Source organism: Triturus cristatus, chromosome 4_2 (assembly GCF_964204655.1).
Source record: "Triturus cristatus chromosome 4_2, aTriCri1.1, whole genome shotgun sequence".
NCBI classification, from domain to species: Eukaryota; Metazoa; Chordata; class Amphibia; order Caudata; family Salamandridae; genus Triturus; species Triturus cristatus.
In genome coordinates this window covers 762,404,382-762,416,638 of record NC_140586.1, presented here as the reverse complement: position 1 = coordinate 762,416,638, position 12,257 = coordinate 762,404,382, and positions in this window count along the sequence as shown.

Genomic DNA, 12,257 nt, shown 5'->3' with positions numbered 1-12,257 from the left:
TTGACTAGCTCTTCTAGTAAGATGCTTGCATATGCCTTCCCTTCCATGTCTAATAAGGCGATTAGCCTGTAATTTGGGGGGTCTGTGTTTCCCTCCTTATTGCAAATCTATTGAAGTAGGGAACCCCGCCATGAGTCTGGCACATCTTAATTTATTTTACACTCTAGGTACAACGGGGTGAGGAATGCCACCCAGAATGGAAGGTCTTCTCTGAATGGGGACCTGTGAAGGCCATTGGGGCCCGTTGGTCCTTCTCTTTGGATCTTCACAGTACTTTGGTTACAGCTTGTTCACCTGGCAGTACGTGTTCCGTCTTTACAGGTTGTATGGTTACTTTAGCGTCCGTTGCAATGCACAGGGTCCATGAAGATTCCCTTTGCCCCATTTGAATAACTGGTGTCTCAGTGTATAGAGTCACAACGTTTGCTAAACATTTGTCTGTTGATATAGAATTACGCCTGATGTAGCGCCCAAAGAGTTTGAAATTTGTAGGGGCGCATCATATTCACCGTTAGTTGGCACTCGCATATAATCAATGTATATTTAGATGTGTTGTGCGAAATGTATTAAGAAATGTATCAGCCGTATCGCAATATAGAAGTGTTAGAGATGTGTAACCATAATGTGAACGTATTTAGAGAAATGTGTAGCGAGTAGTTTTCGTTTAATGCAATGTATTAGGCTAAAACGTGTAACCTGATTGAATTAACTCATGTATGTCGTTTATCCACGTATGTGAAAGTAAAAGTACTAATGTTAGAATGTAATTTAAGGGTGTGTTTAACCTGGTAGAGGCCCGAATTCACATAGGTCGTTGAGAAGAAGGGCCTGGAATTTCTTATGTTAGCTGAGTGTGGTAGGCCGCAAGTGATTTATTCTAGTAGAGGTTTTGGGCTGCAGTAAATTGCAAAGTTAACAGATGCGAAGTATTTCTCCATCCCATGATCTCACCGCAGGTGCAAGGACAGTTGGTTCGTTAGTAGAAAAGGTCTTTGTCTAAGAATTGAATTATGAGAGAAGCCAGACATGGGAGTACTTTGGAATGTGCCAATCGCAACTCCTAGCACGGACGGTGTCTGGGACTCAAGGCCAAGCTGATGGACGATGGAAGATGGACAGCGCGGAATGGAAAAGTACAGAAAGAAAACCTGGTCGAGGAGGTGTGTCGAAGGGCGTGTTCTATGTTTTGGGGTTTCGTATTAGGGACAGCACCCCGAGGGTTGAGCAGAAGAGAGTAGCCCAGAGCAGAGAGAAGAGGTGGGTGAGGAGCTAGAAGGAATACTTTAGATCGAATCCTCACTTGGGGCCATATGTAGGAAGCCAAATACCGGTCGGTAACGGCCGATTTTCGGTAAATATCCCGTTACCGACCGGTATTTAGGCTTTTGCTATGTAGAGGGCATATTGCAGGATTCGGTAATTTACTGAATCGGTAAAATTACCGATTCGGTAAATACCGAATCCAGAAATGATATGTAGGGGGAGTGTCTCGTCGGTGTGTGGATTCGTTATTTACCACCAACTAAAAGTTGATGGTAAATGACGAATACCTGTAAAAAAGCATTATTGTGCTATTTGAAATGTGCAATGTGGCAGACATACATGCCCTTAGGGCATGTATGTGCGCCACATGTGCACACACGCACGAATCAGGGGTGCAACAGGGTGTCAATGTGACACCCTGCCACCCATGATAATGCCTCCCCTATTACCGATTCGGTATTTACCGAATCGGTAATGGCAACTGGCTTCCCATTCATTCCTATGGGCCTCCAGGCCCATAGGAATGAATAAGAAGCTAGTTGCCATTACCGATTCGGTAAATACCGATTCTTAAATACCGATATTTACCGAATCGGTAATAATTTACCTACATTAAATTTACCGATTCATAAATACCGAATCGGTAAATGTAATTTACCTACATATGGCCCTAAGTGAAGACTTCTTTGGGAGTTTCACTTCTGACACCTTTTTCGATTTCTTGGGTCTTAAGGGAATGCTAAGTAGGGATGTCATCTAGCATAGAGTAGGGACAGAGATGCGTTGGTTTAATGATTCCTAATATCGACATTGGCTTGGTAGTTATCTACCTCATGCTTTTAGAGTTTGTGCTTTTGTTTGTATTTAGTCGTATGCGGATTCTTCGTAGAGTAGCATTTGTGTTAGTGCCTATTTACCTGTTGTGCCATGTACTGAGGTGCTTGTATCTGCAGATGTTTTTGCTGATAATAAAATCCCGAGAGCAATAGAGATTGAGTTTCGAGTCCTTAATTATGTCAAATTGCGGAAGGTATTCACTGATAATTGTGTTTGCTCCCTCTACGCTATTGGGCAAGTAAAAAGGTTCACTCGACCAGAGTGGGTTCTTGGAGATAATTGGAAACAAGAAATTGGGCCCCAGCAGTTGATAGCAGAGTCGGATGGTTACTTCCGATAGCGAGGGACGATTAGATTAAGATAAGTGATCCTTGAGACCCATATACGATAAGTGATGGTAAATCATCAGACGGCGAGCAGCGGACGACGGCAGATGGTGAACATAGACGGCGAGTAGCAGTGCGGCAGGAAGCAGCAGTTCTTGGAGTAAGTATGAATAGGATGAGATGTTGTAGATTGCGGTGTTGATTTGATGTGTGATGTCTTGCGGAGTTAGAGTGAATGTTGAGTGATTGTGAGATCAGGCTGTGAGCGCGCGCAGCCCGGGAATAGTGGTGTAGAAGACACCTGTGGTAGATTTTGTTGACCGCCCAAAGGAGATCGTGAGGTACCATCGATCACCTGGACCGAGATAGGGGGAGCGAATGTGTGCGTGCATGACAACTCGACGCTGGTCGTGGGTTGCTGTATGTGGAGTCGAGTACTTGTAACCTATCAGAGGCGATCTGTCTGGCCGGACGGGGACAGGCAGTTGCCAACCGAGGTCAACAATTTCGAGAGACTGTGGACGAACAGTCAGAGGCTGTGGACGGACAGCCAGAGAAGTAACTTGTTTGGGACAAACGGTTATTTCGGTGTATGAATGAGACGAATGCAGGCGTGAGACGTAAGTGAAAGGAAAGGGAACTGCAGCAAAAGAAGGAAGGTGACGTCAGAGAGTGCCGCGCTGTGATAGGCCGGTCGGTGTTAGTCGCGCTGTTATTGGAGGGTTCGACACCAAGAGGTAAAACAGTGCGAAGAATCGAAATTGTCAATCATGAAGTGTTTTAAGGTTTTTCGAGAATTGTGTAGAGGCGATAAACATGTGGTTACTCGGGAGGGAGAAGAAGCTCCTCCTGAGGATACTCCAGCACATTATATGGCTAAGAATGTGGGATTGCATACAATAATTTGGCTTGAGAATTGGCATAAAATGACTCAAGGTGAAGGGGAATTAACATTCCCGAGGTACGGCTCGTTTAGGCTAGCAGTGCTGTACCAGTTGAAATCTGTGATGGCGGGGTTACGACCCTTGCCAAGGCCAACACAATTCGAAGCACTACATGCGTGGATTAGAGCAGCGCATGACAGGGATAGAGGAAGGAATCAAGAAAGGGTGAAAAAGTCGGTCAGGGCTTTTCAGGATGCCAGATGGGATGCAGTAGAGAAAAAATGGAGGGTACAGGCACTAGAGGGAGATAGGCTGTATCCCTTGGTGATCACATCAGAGGGGGTAAGGAACGCAAGGCCAGAAGAAGAGGATGGTAGTGATATAGATGATGACCTATTGGAAAGATTGTTATCGGAGAGACCACCTGCGTATAACCCAGAGGTCCCAGAAGAGACGTTGGTCCAGATAGACGATGGCAGGAGACTAACCTTCCAACCAGCGACGAGAGTAGAAGGAAGAATCTCGATAGGAACAGAGAGTACCGGGAACCAGTCTGTGGCTAGCGTAAAGGCTGAGGGAGACGTGAGGTTACCGGATGCTCTAAAAGTACCGCTTACTATTGGACCTATTGTTTCGATTTATCACCCAGATATAGAGGAGGTTGCGGACCCAGGGAGGACACCTGAAGGGCCAAGGAGAGAGGCCGCGGAAAGTGGTCTCATGGGAGGAAATGGGTTAGAAGGTGGAGTGGCCTGGGCTCCGAACCCTATAGAATGGAGTACACCATTGCCAGCCATGTCAGATTCATTTCAGAGTCAAGGAGAACAGAGACCAGAGAGGCCGAGGTCTCTGATGGAGTCGAGATCAGATTTACGATCATGGGTACCACCCGTGAGAAACCAGAACCCAGTATTGAAGACAGCAGAAAGAGAGCGGGTTGCCCTTTTGAATCGGTCTGCTCCAAGGTGCATACCAGAAGGGAGTAGGTCGCAGGAGCAAGAATGCGAGGACAGCGACAGAGAAGGGGCAGTCTGTAGAGGGATGCTGAAAGGAGCCCATAAAGGGGGGATGATAGACGTAGTAATGTTGAAGGCGGAATTGGATGAGATAATAGCAGGGAACTTACCCCTTGATAGGATATTAATGTACGGACCAGATGAATTACTTTTCGTAGCGAAGGATGTGACTCGGAAGGCACGAGTTGCACATGAGAAATTGGCAGAATTGGCTAGGCGGTATGAGGTGGATCTGTCCAAGACTAAAACATTGCAAGGAATTCATAGGTTGCAGTACAGTGACTAGGAACTGGAGGAGAAAAGGGTTGCTGGACTGAGGTCCCACAGTAGAGATTTAATCATAGCCATGCGTGTATGGATGATGCTTGATAAATGGGAAGAAAAGTGGTCCAAGAAGAAAACCTCTAGGGGAGCGATGGCAGGGACCCCACCTCCGGGTGGAGGGGCGACAAGGATAGGAAACTTCCCCTTAAGGGAGGTGCAGAATGGAGGATATGTGCACGTACCCTGGAGCAGGGGTGATTTGGCGGCGTTTACGAACGATTTTCCCCGGCTTAGGGAGAAGCCCGCAGAGTGGTACAAGCAGGTTGACCATTTTGTAAAGATCTCGAAGGTATTGTGGATTGATCTGAATACCTTGTTTGATATTGTGGTTTCGGGGGATTTGTGGGCAGCATGCAAGACTGCCGTTGATTGGCCGACTTATGAGCCCGATAGGAACACGATCACGAATGGTCCGTCACCGCTAGTAATGAGGATGTATGAGCGAGTGATCGCCTGGTTGAAGGAGAAGGTTTCACCACAAGACATCGATTGGGTGAAGATAGACCGGACAGTGCAGGAACCCAGGGAGACGGTACATGAGTTCTATGAGAGACTCTTGCAGGCTTTTAAACAGTACAGTGGCCTAGATGCGTTGGACACGAAGGACATGGGACAGTTTGTCTCAAAGTTTGTGTTGGGATTGAGGCCGGAGGTTAGTCTCATGATACAGCAGCATTTGATTTGTTGGCAGAATAAGCCGGTTGATGAGATTTTGCGGTACGCCCGATATTGCACAGATGTGATTGAATCAAAACATAGGAAATTGAAAGATAACTTGCTGCTTGTTCAGATGCAAACCGCTCAAGGACAGCCTAATGGGGGAGCATTGGTGAGGAGACAGGGGAATTATCAGGCAGGAAATCAGAATGTTCAGGGGCAGGGAAGGCCGAGACCAATAGACCCTAGAACAGGCATGGATGTGGCGACATTGAAAAAGACTACCGCATGCCATCAGTGTCACCAGGTTGGACACTGGAGACGCGAGTGTCCCCTGAACCCATGGAATCAGATACAGCCGGAAGGAGAAATAGTTCAGGTCCCTGGGACGGAAGTGATACCGACAGTAACTAGACCTAGAATGATGAAAGCGGGGACTGGTGTTCCGCAGGTGCAGGTTCCCCAGCCACCCAGAATACAGAATGTACAGCAGGGAGCTTGAACATATTTACAAATGCCAATGTTCGAAGTGAGTGAGGGGAACGATACAAGCCTGTTGGCACGATCATGTTCAGACAGAGATAAGGATTGCATCCTTAGAGCCATCCTAGAGATAGATCAGAAAGGACCCTTTGTGAAGGCAGACCTTGACGGTCACCCTACAACCTTCTTGGTTGATACGGGGGCGACGAGATCGACTATAAGACCGGCAGTGGTTCCAGGTCTAGCTCTTTCTGGACAAAGTATCCAGGTTGTTGGTGTGGCAAATAAGAAACTGATTAGTCCGCTGATGGAGCCAATTCCAATCAGGATTGGAAATTTCAGAGATCGACACCAGTTTGTGGTGTGCGATTCTAGTCCGGTTTGCCTGTTAGGGAGAGATCTATTGTGCAAGCTCAACTGCACGATCTACTGCACCCCGAAAGGAGTGGAGGTAGAAACGAGAGACGATGACGCGACCTTTAAAGTTGCGAATCAGCGTATGTGTGTGGAAATGTACCCAGCATTGACGGTGGAGGAGCTTCCACTTGATCTGAGAGATTCAGTGTCTATTGACGTATGGGACCTTAGTGGAGAGGAGATTGGTTTAGTCAAGGGAGTAGACCCAGTGAAAATCCAGATTAAACCAAACGTAGAGTTTCCGAGGGCACCCCAGTATAAATTATCTCCTGAAACTATTGCAGGGATTAAACCTGTAATTGAGTCTATGATCAGGCAGGGAATACTAATCGAGATTATGGGTAGCCCATGTAATTCACCTATCATGGGACTACAGAAACCAAGCGGTAAATTTAGGACTGTGCAAGATTTGCGAAAAATAAACGAAATAGTTGTTCCATGTTGTCCAGTGGTACCGAATCCATCTGTGATCCTATTTCAGATCCCATGTGAAGCTGAATGGTTCACGGTGATTGACTTGTGTCAAGCATTTTTCTCAATTCCTTTACATGAAGAAAGCCGTTTTCTTTTTGCATTTCGGCTGGAAAATCGTGTGTTAACGTGGTGTCGTATCCCACAGGGGTATACCGAGAGCCCATCTATCTTTAATCAGATTTTGAAGAAAAATCTCGAAGGTCTTGTGTTGCCACAAAACTCTGTTTTAGTGCAATATATCGATGATCTGCTCGTTGCGTCGGAGACGGAAGACGCCTGCAGAATCGATACCGTTGCTCTGTTGAATTACCTAGGAGAGAATGGTCACAAGATGTCTCCAAACAAACTGCAGTACTGTTTGAGTGAAGTACAGTATTTGGGGCACCGAATTGAGAAAGGTAAAAGGAAGGTGTCACCAGATCGCATTGATGCGATTCTGAGAATGCCAGTTCCCTCGACTCAGAGGGAAGTCAGAATGTTTCTGGGAATGGTGGGCTATTGCCGCCAGTGGATCCCGAACTTTTCCTTTGAAGCGATGCCTTTACAGCGGCTGACGCGAAAGGATGTGAATGATCCGGTACCATGGGGTGAAGACTGCTTAAGGTCATTTTTGAGGCTGAGAGAAGCCTTATGCAGTGCACCAGCGTTGGGAATGCCAGATTATAACAAGGCATTCGCTTTATTCTGTTGCGAAAGGGAAGGTTGCGCATTAGCAGTGTTGACTCATAGTCACAGAGGTGTCCGTAGACCAGTTGCCTATTTCTCAGCTACTTTAGATCCAGTAGCTTCTGCGTTGCCCGGATGTCTCAGATCCGTTGCTGCAACCGGTGTCAGTATCGAAAGATGTGAGAGCATTGTGATGGGTCATCCGCTTACTGTACATGTGCCACATTCTGTTGAACTGTTGATGACTAGGACTAAAACACAGCACCTCACAAATAATAGGTTGACTCGTTATGAGCTAGTCATCCTTGCTGCAGATAATGTGACGCTGAAGAGGTGTTCTGTTTTGAATCCTGCTACACTGTTGCCTATTCCAAATGTAGATGTAGATGAAGATTGTGAGGACCATGACTGTCTCGATGTTACTGAACTATGCACCAAACCGAGACCTGACATTGTCGATGAACCACTCCCAGTTTCAGACGAGATTTTCTTTGTGGACGGTTCATGCTTAAGAGACAGTGTTGGTCGACTGAGAGCAGAGTTTGCTGTGTGTACCATCACAGGGGTGGTCGAAGCCGCTTGTCTAGAAGGAGTATACTCCGCACAGGTGGCTGAGCTTATTGCCTTGACCCGTGCCTGTTTGGCCGCTGATAAGATCCGTGTAACGATTTACACGGATAGCCAATATGGGTTTGGCGTGGTTCACGACTTCGGACAGCTGTGGTCCCAGAGAGGGTTTATGACATCTTCTGGTTCACCCATCAGAAACGGGGATTATGTACGCCAATTGTTGGAAGCATTGCAAAGCCCAGATGAAATTGCTGTTGTTAAATGTTCTGCACACACTAAAGGAAACGATTTTGTGTCATTGGGTAATAATTATGCAGATGAAGTTGCTCGATTTTGTGCAGAACAAGGATGTAATTTCACCGAAAACTATGTTGTGGAAAGCGAAGAGATGACAAATTACGATGTGATGTTAGCCATGGCAGACTCATGGGAGGAACTGAAACAGTTACAGGATGGAGTCTCTGATCAGGAGCGGAACAGCTGGATACGAGCGGGATGTGAGAAGGGAGATGTGGATGTTTGGGTTTCGAATGATGGACGAGCTGTGTTACCGGAATGTTTGCTGAGCCCCATGGCGAGGTTGATACATGGTGCTGTGCATCTTGGCAGGGATGCAATGATGCGAGTGTTTCGTCAGACGTGGTACAATCCAAAGTTTCGGACAGTGGCTGAAGCTGTGTGCCAAAGGTGTGTCACATGTCAACAGATGAATGTAGGAAAGAGGACCGCTGTGACGTTGAGTCACATAGGTAGGTCAGGTGGACCTTTTAATAGAAAGCAGCTGGATTTTATTGAAATGCAGAAGTGTAATGGGTTGAGGTACATATTAGTCATAGTATGTGTCTTTTCCAGGTGGGTGGAGGCTTACCCGACACGTAGGAGTGACACACTCACTGTAGCTAAGTTATTATTGAGAGAACTAATCCCGAGGTACGGTTTCCCGACCTCTTTTGAATCAGATAGAGGAACGCATTTCCACAGCGAGATCATGAAGCTGCTTTGTGCTGCCTTGAATGTAGATCAAAGATTGCACTGCAGTTACCGACCAGAGGCTTCAGGGATTGTAGAGCAAGTAAATGGGACTTTGAAAGCCTGAATGGCGAAAGTGTGTCCTTCGACATCTTTGAAGTGGCCAGATGCATTACCGTTGGTTCTCATGAGTCTCCGTAGTGTCCCTGATAGGAGGACTGGATTGTCTCCCCATGAGATCCTCATGGGAAGAGCGATGCGCTTGCCAGCAATACCTGCTACTGCTTTGATTAATATCACTGACGATATGATACTGGACAATTGTAAAGGCCTGGCTGACGTGGTCCGTTCTGTGTCTCAGCAGGTGCAGACAGCAACGGTTCCAGCCGTAAGTGACCTGTGCCACGATCTGTGCCCAGGGGACTGGGTCCTGGTGCGCAAACACGTGAGGAAGAGTTGCCTGGATGCTCGCTGGAGGGGGCCGTATCAAGTCATATTGATCACGAATACAGCAGTGAAATGTGGAGGACTTCCGAACTGGATACACGCCTCCCATGCCCGTAGAGTTCCAGCACCCTTGGAAGAAACAGCCCCTCTCGAGAACGAAAACCCAGCTGAGGTGGCAGAGCCATCTGAGAGGGCAACTCAAGCTGTAGGGGTTGCCGACGCAGCTGGTTGTGCACTAAACCAAGCCGAAAGAGAAGGTGAAGGTAACATCGAAACGGACTCGGAAGAAGAAGAAAGAGCTGCAGTGGGCAGTACCGAGTCAAGTGTTGCGGAAGAAGAAAGCAGTGCACAGGGTACCAGTAGGGAGATTGGAGGTGCCACTGAAGCAGAAAGGGTTTGGCCCGTGAGTCAGAGACGGGTAAACTTGAAATCGGCACCAAGAACAGATCTCGCCCCAGTTTCCGAAGAATCTGAAGCAGAGCAAGGGGACGAAGATCAACCCCAAGGTGCTTTGAGGCGATCGAGGAGAACAAGAGTGCCGTGTCAGAAGTACGCCTCACCAGAGTGGGCATACTCAGTGACTGATGACAGGGTTACTGACCACGGGACGGCTGAGATCAATCACACTGGTCAGCAACTCTCCGTTTCCGAGAGTGGAAGTGTTGTTGAAAATCCCAGGATTGGAGATCGAAGGAATATTGACCATCAATATTCCGAACCCGCCACTTCTGAGCATAATCAATGGTCTGATCTGGAAACTCTGGACTTCCCAACCTTTGCAGTTATACCAGCTCCCCAAGAATTGACAACCCTTAAACTTGAGATTTTGCAAGGGGTCTTATAGCTGTTGGGACCCGCAGTTATTCTGGACTGAGTGTAAATTTGCTGTATATAAAGTTTGAAAAAGAAGATAACCTAGGCCCGAGTGGAAGAAGAATAAATTTAGGGATTTTTCCGTTGGAGAGTGAAGAAGAGCTAGGGAAGCCTTCCTGATTTAAAGAAAGCACAAGAGAAACTTTGGGCTTTGCTAAAAGTTCCCCCAGTTAAAGAAAGCAGCTGAACTGAACATTGCTGGATGAGAAAGAGACTTGTATCAACAGAGACTGTGCTGAACATTGAGAACAGTTCAAAGATGGCGGAACCTGGAAATGCACACCGTAGAGCCAAATTAGTGATAGGCACACTGTTAGGGATAGTGATAGCCGTTATATTTGCAGTAGTAGTGACCTCATACATGGTGGCCCATAGACAGGAGGGGGAGGTTCAGGGAACACCCACACCTACCACTCAGAGACAGGGAGGGGTCACTAGTAGAGATCAGAGAGCTCAGATGCTTGAGGAGAGTCGTATGTTTCATATAGATTTGTCCCGAGCTGACTTCAAACTCAATGCTTATGCGAAACTGTTGTATGAGTATGTTGATGCAATGGGTGCGAAGGATTGTTATGTGTGCATGCAGTTGCCTGCTTCAGTAGACATATGGGATTTCTTGTAGTTTATTGCTCAGTTTGTTTAATGACAGGAGACATTTTGAGTATTTCTTTTCCAATTATGATTCCTGAAGTTCCGGCATACAAGCATTTGAACAAGTATGATTATTACAAGTCAGAAGATAGACTCCGGAAGTATTTCATACCGACGGTGAAGTTAGATACAGCTTAGGCTCATAGACATAACTTGACATGTTGGTTGTCCGAGACAGAAAAGAAGTTCATAGCTCAGATAGAGGACAGGTACAGAAAACTGACTCAGACACGAAATACAGGAGATAGTCCAGTGGATTGGACGGATGAGGAGAGATTGCATAAATCTAAGGGAAGTTATGGACCAATTGCATTAGTTGAAGTACAGAAGGGGAAGTTGTGTATTGCTCGTCCTCAAACCTATTATGAGAAAGTTCCAGTGGGACAGAGTACGTGTGATCATACTTTTACCATGGAGGACTCTGCTAAGAACTTCTTGCAAAGTCCGGTACAGGTGATTCCGACCGTGTATTATGTATGTGGGAAGAATGCCTATGTGAGATTGCCTGCGAATTGGTATGGTTCATGTTACTTGGCTATCATCTTCCCAAAGATTTATCATGCCGAGGATTTAAAGTTGCTAGAGACGGGACGTCATTCGAAAGTGTGTAGAGCTGTAAGTGCAGGAGTAGTGATTGGTGATATATATGGAGCGACTATACCTAGTTTAGGCGTGGTCCTGAATGATGTGAAAATAAGGAGGTTGGCGACTGTGGTGGATGAATTATCAATGAATTCGGCAAGGTCATTGTTGTTGGTGAATGGAGAAATGTTGTCGATACGGAATATGGTTTTGCAGAATCGACTTGCGTTAGACGTATTATTGGCAAAAGAGGGCGGAGTCTGTAAATTGCTGAAGGTCCAAGAATGTTGCACGTATATTCCAGACAATAGCAAGGATTTGGAGAAATACATAGATAACATCACCACAATCCATAAAGAAATATTAGATTTGACAGAAGAGAATGTGTGGGAAAAGATTGGTCATGGATTTGGTCGAGTGGGAACTTGGTTTGCGAATCTGGGAATGGGATTTCTTGGATCAGTGCTGAAGCCAATAATAATTGCTGTGGTTTGTGTGATTTGTTTGTGGGGACTCGTAAAGGCATGGAAATGGTACAGCGGGACTAAGGCTGAAAGAGCCCTCAGAGCGAATGAGCAGAGAATGGCGAGAATGCAGGACCGTCAATATCAGAATCTTAAAAGGATGGAAGAGATTCAACAGAGTGGAATGGTAGTAACTGCCATTTAAATTAGCTTCTTGGCTCAGGGGAAGTGAGGAATGATGGTGTGATGACAGTTGTCATCAAAGGGGGGAACTGATGTAGCGCCCAAAGAGTTTGAAATTTGTAGGGGTGCATCATATCTACCGTTAGTTGGCACTCGCATATAACCAATGTA